Genomic DNA, 14396 nt, shown 5'->3' with positions numbered 1-14396 from the left:
TGTTCCATGGCCAGGTGTGTGTTATTTCCTCATTATTCCAATTATAATGAGCAGATAAAAGGTCCAGAGTTAATTTCAAGTGTGCTATTTGCATTTGGAATCTGTTTCTATCAACTCTCAAGATGAGATCCAAAGAGCTGTCACTATCATTAGGCTGAAAAAACAAAACAAACCAATCAGAGAGATAGCAAAAACATTAGGCGTGGCCAAAACAACTGTTTGGAACATTCTTAAAAAGAAGGAATGCACCAATGAGCTCAGCAACACCAAAAGACCCGGAAGACCACGGAAAACAACTGTGGTGGATGACCAAAGAATTCTTTCCCTGATGAAGAAATCATCCTTCACAACAGTTGGGCAGATCAAGAACACTCTCCAGGAGGCAGATGTATGTGTGTCAAAGTCAACAATCAAGAGAAGACTTCACCAGAGTGAATACAGAGGGTTCACCACAAGATGTAAACCATTGGTGAGCATCAAAACAGGAAGGCCAGATTAGAGTTTGCCAAGGAACATCTAGAAAAGCCTTTACAGTTCTGGAACAACATCCTATGGATAGATGAGACCAAGATCAACTTGTACCAGAGTGATGGGAAGAGAAGAGTATGGAGAAGGAAAGGAACTGCTCATGATCCTAAGCATACCACCTCATCAGTGAAGCATGGTGGTGGTAGTGTCATGGCGTGGGCATGTATGGAACTGATTCTCTTGTATTTATTGATAATGTGACTGCAGACAAAAGCAGCAGGATGAATTCTGAAGTGTTTCGGGCAATATTATCTGCTCATATTCAGCCAAATGCTTCAGAACTCATTGGACGGCGCTTCACAGTGCAGATGGACAATGACCCAAAGCATACTGCAAAAGCAACCAAAGAGTTTTTTAAGGGAAAGAAGTGGAATGTTATGCCATGGCCATGTCAATCACCTGACCTGAATCTGATTGAGCATGCATTTCACTTGCTGTAGACAAAACTGAAGGGAAAATGCCCCATGAACAAGCAGAAACTGAAGACAGTTGCAGTAGAGGCCTGGCAGAGCATCACCAGGGATGAAACCCAGCGTCTGGTGATTTCTATGCGTTCCAGACTTCAGGCTGTAATTGACTGCAAAGGATTTGCAACCAAGTATTAAAAAGTGAAAGTTTGATTTATTATTTTTATTCTGTCCCATTTCTTTTGGTCCCTTAACAAGTGGGATGCACATATGCAAACTGTTGTAATTCCTACACCGTTCACCTGATTTGGATGTAAATACCCTCAAATTAAAGCTGACAGTCTACAGTTAAAGTACATCTTGTTTGTTTCATTTCAAATCCATTGTGGTGGTGTATAGAGCCAAAAATGTTAGAATTGTGTTGATGTCCCAATATTTATGGACCTGACTGTATATTCAAATGGATTGCCTTCCTTGTACAATGTTATAATATACTTTCTATGTTAGAAAGTATATTATAGTGCATTTGTATTGTGCGGTTCTGCTGCGATACTGCAGGTATATAGAAAACTTATTAAAGCAGGGTGTGATATACCAATATACTTTCTTTATAGTGCATTTGGTTACTGTATAGTGCATTTGCGCATGCGCAAACACAAAAATTATATTGCCGATATTTCACATTAAAAAAAATAATGAATGGAGATCGCAAATTCGAATAATACATCTGATATGTCACTGTCCATGTTGTGGGACTATTTCTGCGCTTCTAGTAATTATTTCTTGGCTGCAAATATGAGCTGAAAGTTTTTCAGGTTCGCCTGCCATTAAAATTAATGGAACCCGCCGCGAACTTGTGGTTCGCGAACATTTGATTGCGTTCGCGAACTGTCCCGGCAGATGTTCGTCCATCACTATGGGCCACTATTTTGCCTTTCCGCCTGGTTGACCTCATCATTTATTTGACCCTTCTTCTGATCTTTCAGAAGGAAAGAAAAAATGAGACACACAACGGATCCTGTCTGTGTAGCAGCTATAAGGCCTGTATGGTCCCATCAGAATTGGCTTGTGATTTGGTATCCGAAAACAGGAGTGGGTACAAAACACAGAAGACATGGAAATATTCAATTCACTTGTCATCTCTGTTTTGGATCTACTCTGTTTTTTGGGGGAATTAGCAATGCTGATGGATAATTGACCAAATGCTGACTGAGTGAAGGCGGATGTTCAACAGACAGGATCCGTTTTTTGGGGGTTATTGTTCTGGCAGATCAGAGGAAGGGCAAAAATAATCAGTGACGTCAACACAAACTTACTGCTGACACCCTCTCCACTCTGTCGGGAGGCTTTACTTGTGTAAGCTTTTACTAGAACAGGTTCTGTAGACATCTATGTGAAATTAGCTGACGACGGTGTAAAAGGAGTGCGCTTCTTCTTGGAGCTAACATCAACCTGTAAAGCAGAGTTCATACTTCATACTTGAGTTATTTGGTCAGTTTTTGCCCCGTGCCCGTGCTGTGGACTGCAAATGTCTATGGGTTGTGCAGTAGGTAGTAGGTATATGCATTTAGATGACATATTTGCAGAGTACTTAGTACACACATACAAATATGAACTATCAGAAATTATATAAAATTGTTTAAATATTAAAATGGCAAAAAGTTTATATTGTCTGTATTTGTACAATATAAGGATAGTGATGTAGATGATGTATCATTTATTTGTGACTGATTTTCAAAACAAAAGAATTTAAAATCTTCAAAAATGAATTTATTCAGCACAAAGCCTATGCATTTTTATGTGGTCAAACTTCTCAGTTTAAAATTTGAAATTGTTTTCTTGGCTTGGGATACTGATCCAGAGCTCTCGTTTAGTTCTCTAAACAATTTTTTTCTATAATCAAATTCATTGTTCTGAAAGAGAAACCTAAACATTATGGTTGCAGATTACAGCTCGCTGCATTTTCCATTACAGCTGCCAGCAAAATACTTTTTTCTTTTAACACCATGGCATCTGCACTTTCTATGTTGTTATTTACTGTACCAATGACTTCAGTCTATCCTTGAAATTTTTTTCTTTGTTTGTAGTTTTTGAGTATCAAATTGTAGCATTCTTTACAGTGGAAAGAGTTTTTCAGGCATTCTTTTCCCACAAAAAATAATAAAAAATATTAAAAATGTTAGTGTTTTGCACACTGCATTTTATGGCATATATTAATGGTGTTTTTTTTTTAAAACTAATGTGTGGATCGTGATTTTTTTCCCAAAAGATATATAGATGGAGAATCATTCAGAAATAAATGTGGTTTGAGCAGTTCTCACCTGCCTGGAATTCCAGCTGTGCGGCACGGAACCGCTCCCTCACCCGGATTGGGAGCAAATAGAGATAAATGCAAAAAAGGGAAGTTGTCCAGCCTGTCTTCGTGGTAATCCAAAAAGCACTTTATATAGTATCAAATACTAAAAACATCCAGGTACAAGTTGCATAGGTCTACGCGTTTCGGGCAGAAAACACTTTAGCCCTTACTCATGACTGGTACCTGGATGTTTTTAGTATTTGATACTCAATAAAGTGCTTTTTGGATTACCACGAAGACAGGCTGGACAACTTCCCTTTTTTGCATAGATGGAGAATGGCTGAAAATGCTATTGTTTCAACATTCTAAGTAAAAAAAAAAATCTAAATTATGCCAGTAGCTACAAAATGCATGTCTGTCCTGAAATTCATATTTCCCATAGACTTTCAGTTATTCATATTTTCTATAGACTTTCAGTTAACATCTGGAGCTGACATTTTTCCCTACTTAGTTACCACCGTGGTCCCAGGCATCGTACTCAGCGGTGATCTGTGGCCAGAGCTTCCCATTCACCGCTGTAGCTCTGGGCTCTGTTTGTGTAGGTGCTGTGGTTCTGAGGATCTGCTCCACAGTTTCATCTCAGCCCTGGCCACAGCATGCTTGCTGCTGTTTTTTTTGCAGCACTTCCTTAAGGGCCGGTGCTCGTCACTTCCTGGGTTTTATGGGTTAGGTCATGTGACTTCGCTGACCAATCCTAGCCCTCATGCACATATATAAGTGACTCAGCCCCCTTCCCAGATGCCTCAGTGTCAAGGTCCTTGTGTCCTATTAGGTTCCTGATAACCACTTGTTTTCCTGTGTTCCGGACTCTTATTATGTTCCTGGATCCTGCTACCCATCTGATCCCTACCTGCTTGCCTTGACTCTCCAGCTGCCGACCCGGATTGCCTGACCTGTACCTGTGCCACCTGCCCTGACCCTTTGCCTGTCTGACCATGCCTCTGCCTCATCCTTCAGTCCTGCACTGTTTCTCCTGGTAACGACTCAGCCTGCTGACATCGCTTGTACTTCTGGTACTTTTCTCAGGTATCGCCTGGTCAGCTTGGACCAGCTGCCCCGTGTGCCTATCCTCCTCAAGAGGTAGCAACCTAGTGCTCCCCTTGGGAAAGTCTATCCCCACCAACAGGGGTACTGTGAAGAATTGAGGGGTTCACTTAGACAACTCCCTTAGAGGAGGTAGGCACAGTGGGTTCACACCAGCTGGTTTGTGACAGTACACCGAGGCCATGGACCCGGCTGGTCCCTCCAAGCCTGTCGTTCAGGAATTGTTACAAGTGAGGTGTCAGAGCGAACGTCAGAACGTCATGATGCAGTTCATGCTAAATGTTGCTGCTCGTCTGGATGTCATCTTTTCTCCAACTACTGCTGGGTCGCCAGTCGCTACTACTCCTGCAATTCCCACACAGGTGAATCTGGATTTGTGTGCCGCTGGTGTGCAACTACCTCTGCCATCCCGCTATGGTGGAGATCCAAAAACCTGACAAGGATTCCTGAACCAATGCCTGATCCACTTTGAGTTGCATGGGCAGAAGTTTCCCAATGAGCGGTCCAAGGTTGCCTTCATTGTGTCCCTGCTGTCGGATGAGGCCCTTGCTTGGGCAAATCCTATTTGGGAACATGGAGGTCCAGAGGCCACTAATCTGCAGGCTTTCCTGACTACCTTCCGGCTGGTCCCGGGAAAGTCTATCTCCACCATCAGGGTTACTGCAGTGTCCCACTACCCTCATGGGTAATGCAAAGATGTTGTGTATCGCTTTACATTTCTTATATAGCCTGTTTTTATGCTGCAATGCATCTTTATGCATAATCCCTGCTTACAAGTGTATTTAGATTGCATTTTGCTGAGCCTACCACTAGGGGGAGATAATACCTCCCATATATATAATGTATGTATGTATATATATATATATATATATATATATATATATAGTCCAGCTCAGGCCTAGTCTAGGAGTGTGCAGTCTGGGTGTTTGAGTTCCATTCCAGTTGTGTTCAGTCCAGTCTGGAGTTTTGATCCCTGAGTTGAAGTGCTCCATTCACTCAGCAGGATATTAAATTCACCACAAGTGCCTTAGGACCCTTGGATTCAAAAGTGAAGGATTCGCCAGCCTCCAGCAACCTCACTAACCTGCACTGGGAAAACCAGGACCAGCCTAGAATTCCTCTACCAGTATAGGTCCATTCACACTTCCGTAAGTGTTTTGCGGATCCGCAAAACACGGACACTGGCAATGTGCATTCTGCAATTTGCGGACTGCACATCGCTGGCACTATAATCGAAAATGCCTAATCTTGTCCGCAATTGCGGACAAGAATAGGACATGTAGTAATAGAATAATGAGCAAGCACTCATACACTTGGCAACCAGATTGACATGTGCAGAAAATATTTATTAAATCCCCATAAAATACAAGTAATAAAATTTATAAGAACAATGTAGCAATAATATACAACATTACAGTCACATATATTGTGGTAGATATGATCAACACTATATTCATATGACTCAATAGTGTCAATAAATTCAATAATATATATCCCACCAAATAACTTCAAGTATTGTCCAGATCTTATATATGCTGTTATTTGGAAAGAGGGGGTGTTATCTTCTAGCGCTCTATCCCAATTTGGGAAACTGAATGTCACTGAAAATGTTGTAGGTATATTCACTGGGAGCGCAATATGTTCATAAAGTGTCCACAGGAATCCTGATAATGTGAAAAGTCTCTTATAGCATATCCTTTTAAGGTCGATATGAGCTTTGAATTGAAGAAAACTTTAAATCGATATTTGGCTTACCGTCTAGCGTCTGCTGTCTCCCTATTGCTTCAATGGAGCTTTAAATATTTGCCGGCTTATTCAGTCGCTCCATACAGCAAGCTGGTTTAAATTTTGCGGGAGTTCCAAAGATCGCGGGAGTTGCCACTCTGTTCCGCAATTTCCTTTGGTGCAGCTTTCGACGATAAGAATAGTTAATCCTTTACTGTAGAGATTTTCTTCTGTATGGCCGTACAGTATTATCGGAGGCTTTTCAATGCAGGTACATCACTTGTTTCACCATACGCGTTACGGGTTGATTCACTCTCCCTTCCTCAGTGGCAGACACTTGACCACTGAGGAAGGGAGAGTGAATCTACCCGTAACGTGTATGGTGAAACAAGTGATGTACCTGCATTGAAAAGCCTCCGATAATATTGTATGGCCATACAGAAGAAAATTTCTACAGTAAAGGATTAACTATTCTTATCGTCGAATGCTGCACCGAAGGAAATTGCGGAACAGAGTGGCAACTCCTGCGATCTTTGGAACTCCCGCAAAATTTAAACCAGCTTGCTGTATGGAGCGACTGAATAAGCCGGCAAATATTTAAAGCTCCATTGAAGCAATAGGGAGACAGCAGACACTAGACGGTAAGCCAAATATCGATTTAAAGTTTTCTTCAATCCAAAGCTCATATCGAGCTTAAAAGGATATGCTATAAGAGACTTTTCACATTATCAGGATTCCTGTGGACACTTTATGAACATATTGCGCTCCCAGTGAATACACCTACAACATTTTCAGTGACATTTAGTTTCCCAAATTGGGATAGAGCGCTAGAAGATAACACCCCCTCTTCCAAAATAACAGCATATATAAGATCTGGACAATACTTGAAGTTTTTTGGTGGGATATATATTATTCAATTTATCGACACTATTGAGTCATATGAATATAGTGTCGATCATATCTACCACAATATATGTGATTGTAATGTTTTATATTATTGCTACATTGTTCTTATAAATTTTATTACTTGTATTTTATGGGGATATAATAAATATTTTCTGCACATGTCAATCTGGTTGCCAAGTGTATGAGTGCTCGCTCATTACTCTATTACTACATTTGCCTTTTAAGAGAGGGTGGGGTGATTCCCTCTATATGAGCTTGCAGCACCATACCTTAACTACTTGCTAGTGAGCCACCACAACCTACCACTAAGAATAGGACATGTTCTATTTTTCGTGGAAACGGAAGCACGGATGCGGAAGTGCGGATCCGCAAATGCAGATGCAGACAGCACATTCCGGCCCTATTTAAAATGAATGGGTCTGCACCCGTTCCGCAAAATTGCGGAACGGATGTGGACCCATTTTGCGGACGTGTGAATGGACCCTAAGGCTACAAACCTTTATCATCTAATAGCTAGAGAAACACACTACACCTGTCAGCAGTGGATCTGTTGCAGTTTTTCCCCTGTCCATCTCAATGAGACTGTACTATACTTGGATGTTACTGTTACCAGGAGTAACGTTCAGTAAAAGTTAAAAGTTGAATTACACCATCCTCATCTTCAGTTCCTCAATTAACACTACAGTAAATGGTTGTACCACCACAAAAGGTGCTGGCGTCACGACTACAAGAGACCTTGCCATAGGCACATTAATACAGACCATCAAGGGCACCTCGAACCACCATCTGGCCTGTGTCCCTTACACCAGAGTGTGCCCCAGAGATTTCTTGTGCCGTTCTACTCATCACTTATGCGAGCCTGCCCAGGGACGATGTAACCGTGAGTAACCAGAACTGTATTTACCTCGGCCCACCTATTGCTCACACCGTGACCTCACGTATAATTCCCCCGTTTGGTCTGGCATACCGCATAATTTCTGATAAATTCCTTTGTGCCTTTAATGAACTGTGTGAACAGCACTTGCAAAACCCTGCATCATTATAGACTGCTTATTGTGAATGAGCCCCAACTGTTTATTGCTTTTATTGGGCCAAAAGACTGTTCAGATTGCTTACAGACTGTCTGCATGTATTGCACTATCCTTCTACTACAAAACCGCATCGTTAAAACTGCAAAATTGTGGATTTTTCAAGAGTCAGTAGCGCTGCTTGCTGTATTTGAATGTACTGTTTTGCACTTAAAGCGAACCTTTCACCTCATTTTCACCTTATAAACTAGCAACAGTACCTTATAGATTATCTTGAGTGTGTTGTTATCCATGTTAGTGCCGCTTTCCTGGGCTCTTTATACTTCAAAAAATCGTCTTATAAACTTCACATTCGGTGCTCCAACAGTCATGCAACCAGTCAAGGGGGTAGCCCTTCCATCTCCTCTGGCCGTACCGCCCCTGCCCTAACCCCTCCTCTATGCTCCTTAACTGACAGCCGGCTCAGTCGCCGGGACGGCGCTTCTGAAACCTGCGCATGCGCCGTCCTCCTGATTCGCCGCGCGATCCCCTGTTTCTTGCTGACAAAAGCGCGATCATGTAAGAGAATCGCGCATGCGCATTACGCAATGCCGGCCTGTCTGCTCTCCCTCCCTAATGTGCGCGCGCTCCACTATCTTCATGCTCAAAGTGCCCCACGTGATCACTGTAAACTTGCCGCACATTAGGGAGGGAGAGCAGACAGGAGAGCAGACAGGCCGGCATTGCGTAATGCGCATGCGCGATTCTCTTACATGATCGCGCTTTTGTCAGCAAGAAACAGGGGATCGCGCGGCGAATCAGGAGGACGGCGCATGCGCAGGTTTCAGAAGCGCCGTCCCGGCGACTGAGCCGGCTGTCAGTTAAGGAGCATAGAGGAGGGGTTAGGGCAGGGGCGGTACGGCCAGAGGAGATGGAAGGGCTACCCCCTTGACTGGTTGCATGACTGTTGGAGCACCGAATGTGAAGTTTATAAGACGATTTTTTGAAGTATAAAGAGCCCAGGAAAGCGGCACTAACATGGATAACAACACACTCAAGATAATCTATAAGGTACTGTTGCTAGTTTATAAGGTGAAAATGAGGTGAAAGGTTCGCTTTAAGATGGCCGCCTAAGAGACTTGTAGTTGTTTGCTGCGCCATCACAGAGCAGCCTGGCAGGAAAAAACAAGTTACACCCCCTCTTAGAGCAGACAACGTTGGTGCACCGCCCCATATGCAAAGTAATTATTGAAAGTGCAGCCTACCACTCCTGTAGCGGGCCGGGCTGTATGCAAAGTGTAGCACTCCCCCTTCTGGCTCTGGATCGCGTTGAAGAGACGCCGCGCACGGGACTTGTGTGTGACATACTCTCACGCATCGCGAGATCTGGCGTGTGTGCAAGAGAGAGGAGGATCGTCGCATTGCCAGCCAACCTCCATAGGGATAAAAGCATGTAAAAGCCCCGATCTTACTATTCAGCCTGTGAGAGATCCACTATCAGTGGACATTTAATAACAATTTACCTCAACAGTAACCTCTGGCCTGCACCGCCCGATCGTCTTAAAGGGCCATACACCCGCAACGGTTGCCTATAGCAACCCCATTACAAAAAAAATTGCATAAAGTAAAATTTCACCTGCAGCATTTAAGTAAACTGTCATTGCCATATCTGTTCAGGAGGAAGCCGCGCAGCCTGACCTCAGCGTATCCCCTGCAGCAGCCGCAGCTGGCTCCAGTACACCGCCAGTCGCTGCAGCAGCCAGCATGATGCCACCAACCATGCCCTACTACTTTGGGGCCCCTTGGTTCCCCCGATACTCTGGGGAAGCTCACACCCTAAGAGACTTTAAAGAGAAAATGTGTGCCTTCTTCAGATTGTACCCTGTCTCCACAGAGCAGCAAATGACAATACTCCTAGCCCAATTAGAGGGAGCCGCACTCTGGGAGGTGAAGTCCTGGCCTAGCTCTGAATGAAGAACACTGGGATAGATCTTTGAGAGACTCTACACCACCTTTGAACCCAAGACCGTGTCAGAAGTCAAAATAAGATTCTTCAGCACGAAACAATAAACCGGTGAGTCACTCAGATACTTTGCATTGTCTTTACAAGAAGCCCTTAAAGCTGTGGTTCAGGTAGACCCTCGTGAGGCAGAGAGCAGGACAAAACTTTAAAGGAACAATTCATTGAAGGTGTTAACACTGACAACCTAAAAAGCCAGTTGAGAATGTTAGGTGCACAACACCCAAGTGTCACCTTCCTGGACTTTAAAGAGCTAGCTATTAGCATTCTGGGAAAGAGTCCACAGCCAGAGCACGCTAAAATTGCTGAAACTCTTGTCCACACGCCTGCTACCCCTTCCAAGTGTTGCCCAGTAGTCAGCCAGGCAGCTCAAACTCCAGTCCCTTATGCCGTAGCAGCCTTGACAGAACAGGTTAACTTTTTGACAAAAAGCCTAGAGAAGATGTCAGAAATTTGAACAGTGGGAAAAGCCTTTATTATTGGAGGATGAGACACCTCTACGAAAATAACTTTTCCCTCCTGATTACAAAGATATATATCCCAGAAGTCCTGGCGGGCGCCCAAATGACCACTCCAACACCCGCAGGTGACCTATTTGCACCTACTGTTATAAGATAGGGCATACGGAACCAATGTGCTGGCAGTTAAAAAGGGCAACCCTCGAGGTCAAGGACCGCCCCTTGAGAGATTAACCAGTAAGTCCAAAAGATCCCAACTGGATGCCCAGATATGTAGGATCCCGTTCGGAAGTAGCAATCCGAATTAACGGAATTCCCTTTGCCACCCTACTGGACACCGGATCTCAGGTCACTACCATCCTACGGCCTGCCTTTGATAAATACTGGGACCAGAGCCAACTTACGCAACCACCAGAATCAGGGGCGTAACTAGAAGTGACTGGGCCCCACAGCAGATATTTGTAAGGGCCCCCCCCCCCAGCACGCTTCCCACCTCCCTCCTCCTGTGTAAACCCCACTCCTTTGGCACAGTGTAGAGGTATACTGTATATTGTGTGGCACAGTGGATGCTATATGTGTATAACATAAACATATTTCACATGAAAACTTACAGTTACTTCGCTTGGCCCTTGGGGATCTCGGACACCATTTCAACACTTTGTCCGGGGGTTCGGCAGAGCTGATGTTGTGCTTTATCCTAATGAGAAAGTTTTCATAATAAGGATTTGGAGAAGGGGCAGAGGGATAGCAGAGCAGGGAGAGGCTGGTGCTGCTACTAGGGGGTCATACCATGGGGGAGTAATAAAGCCCACCATAATGCCCCCCCCAGTAGTAATAATTCTCCTTATAATGTGACAGTGCAAAAATACCCCCTTGTAATGCCCCCAGTTGAGCTAATGTCCCCATAGTGCCCCCATAATGTCCCAGTATAAAATACCCCTATATAGTGCCCCCAGTAAATTCCCCCATAGTGCTCCTCTCCCCCCTTCCTGCTAGTGCCCCCCCATAATGTACCAGTAAAAAATGCCCCATATATAGCGCCCCAGTAGATGCCCCTCAGTGTCCGGCCTCTGATAGGCTGCCGGCCTAGTGTCCCCCATAATGCCCCCCAATAATGTGCCAGTAAGTGTCCCCATAGATGCCCCCCCATCATGTGCCAGTATCAAGTGCCTCTCTCCTCCCCCCCACATGTCCCAGTATCATAGTGCCATCCCCCCCCCCACAAAAAAAGTGCCAGTATCAAGTGCCTCTCTCCCTCCCCCCCCCCATGTGCCAGTATCAGGTGCCAACCCCCCCCCCTCCCCCTCCCAGGTGCCAGTATCAGGTGCCAACCCCTCTCCCCCCCCATGTGCCAGTATCAGGTGCCTCCCCCCCCCCCATGTGCCAGTATCAGGTGCCAACCCCCCCTCCCCCCCCATGTGCCAGTGTAGTGTCCCACTAGGTAAAGGTAGGCGCTACACAAGGTTAACATTGTTTTTTGCCTTAATGTGATGTTTAATATGCATTTCCCTGTGTTATCTGGGTGTCAGGCCTGTTAGGGTGTAGTTTAGCCTCCTAGACGTTAGAGGGAGCTAGAGAGCCCTAAGTATATATAAGTAGGCCCAGAGAGGGGTGAGTTAGTTCATTCCAGGTGGCTAGAAGAGTAATGTAGTCAGCCTGTAGATAAAGTGAGCCTCAGTTAGCTCAGAAGATTACCCCAGTAGAAGAGATGTGCCTCCTGGGAGCAACCTGCAGCATCCCTCACAGTAAGGACAATACAACAAGTTCAGATAAGTAACTTGATGAGCAGAGGGACTTTAACATAAAGCAAGAGCCAATACTGGAGGAAGGATTTATTACCAAGGATTAAAGCCACCATTTAGGCATCCGGGCCTTGGGATCCAGCCAGCTAGAATAGCTGAAGGGGATAGTGCAGCATAGATCTGCTAAGCATTAACTTTATACCCTCCAAGTATCTTGCAAGATTATACCTGCCATATTGTGAAGTAAACCTGCTTGTGGAGTATTGTTACAAGGGACTGCATCATCATTATCATCTGTATGTACAAAGTTGGACTGTTTCCAAGTAAAGCAACGTTTGGTTTACCATACCAGCTGTGTACCTCTATTAATTCTACTATAAATCGGTGTGCCACCGTTACAGGCACTGGCGTCACGATCCTTAAAGGGACCTTGCCTCAGGCACTCAAAACACCTGCAACATCCAGGACACCTCACCCAACATCAGGCCAGGTCTCTCCATACAGAGTGTGCCCCAGAGGAACTTGTGTCTACCTCTCCTTCACTGCCGCATGCCTACCCAGGGTTCTCCTCTAAAAAGTGAGTAACCCTCGATTGCCCATAACCGTGACCTCACTGTCGCTAGACCCTGCAGGTCTGGCGTGCTGCATAAATTGGCGTCACAAACAGGATACGATCATTCCTGCGCCATTGTTGGAATACAAAAACTGTGTGCCGTTATATACCTATAAAGTGACTAAGCCCTACTGTTTTATTGAAAAATTGCTGGGCCAAAGAACTGTAATAATTTGCGGTGTGAAGATAATATTGCACGGACTGTTTTGCTGTTGTAAAGCCACCGCTTGCTGTCAGTGAATAGACAGCGTTTTGCTCAAAGATGGCCGCTTAACCTGACTGGATTACAAGTGCGCCTCGTTGTACCCGTTTGGCGCGAAAAAAGGACAAGGGGAAGTTACCGTCCAGCCTGCAAGTAGGAAGAAACGCTGCCCTGTCGGGGAAAAAGTACCACCTACCTGAGTCCCGGAGCTGCAAGAGGCCCACTAGCGACAAGAGACTTGACCGGAAAAAAAAAACTTTGACATTTTGCTCCGGTCCGCTCCGCTGTCATTTAAAGGGCCATACCCATCTAGCAACACTATGTCCGCACCTGAAGGAGCCGGGCAGGCGGCCCCAGAAATGCCTTTTGAAGTGCCCGCAACTGACCATAGGGCACCTGCCGCCGCGGAAGCATCAAGCATGATGCCATTAACCATGCCGTAATATTTTGGGGCCCCCTGGTTTCGACGATATTTAGGGGAAGCCCATAAATTAAAGGACTTTAGGGACCAGATACTGGCCTTGTTCCGGCTCTATCCTATATCTGCTGAACAACAAATGGAGATCCTCCTAGCTCAGTTAGAAGGGGCCGCCCGCAGGGAAGTCATGTCCTGGCCCCGTTCTGAAAAGAGTACCCTGGAGCAGATCTTTGATCGCCTAGGCACCACATTTGAGGCCAGAACGGTGTCCGAAGTTAAAATGCGATTCTTCAGCAGGAAGCAGCAACCTGGGGAGTCGCTCCGCGATTTTGCTCTGTCCTTGCAAGAGACCCTGAGGGCTGTGGTCCAAGTGGACCCCAAGGAAGCTGAGGATCAGGATAGGACTCTTAGAGAACAGTTCATTGCAGGTATAAGTACGGAGCATTTAAAGGGCCAGCTGAGGATGCTGTCAGCCCAACATCCCAATTGTGTATTCTTGGACTTTAAAGAGCTGGCCATCAGCATTGTAGACCAAAACCCGCCCGCAGGGCCAGCAGCCTTGCCTGAATCTCAGGTTTGTCAATCAGACTGTCAATGTGGGGCCGGCTGGAGTCAGTCAAGCTACTCAGGCTACAGTAACAGATATAGTGGCAGCACTATTGGAGCAAGTGAACCATCTCACTCTGAGCTTAGAGAAAGTATGCAAGAAAATAAAGGAGTGGGAAAGACCAATACTGCTGGAGGATGAAGGCCCTTTTCCTCCAAGGCTCCCACCTGCATATAGGGATGTCTACCCAAAAGAACCTGATGGACGGCCAAATTATAAGTCTAGAAATCGAAAACAGCCTGTTTGCCACTATTGCAAAAAATATGGACATACTGAATCAATGTGCTGGCAGTTAAACCGGGCAACCCCTGAGGCAGAGGACCGCCCCTCGGGAGGTAGAACAGTAGGTCCAAAGGATCCAAG

Source organism: Bufo bufo, chromosome 2 (genome assembly GCF_905171765.1).
Source record: "Bufo bufo chromosome 2, aBufBuf1.1, whole genome shotgun sequence".
Lineage (NCBI taxonomy): Eukaryota > Metazoa > Chordata > Amphibia > Anura > Bufonidae > Bufo > Bufo bufo.
Note: the sequence above shows the minus strand (reverse complement) of the source record.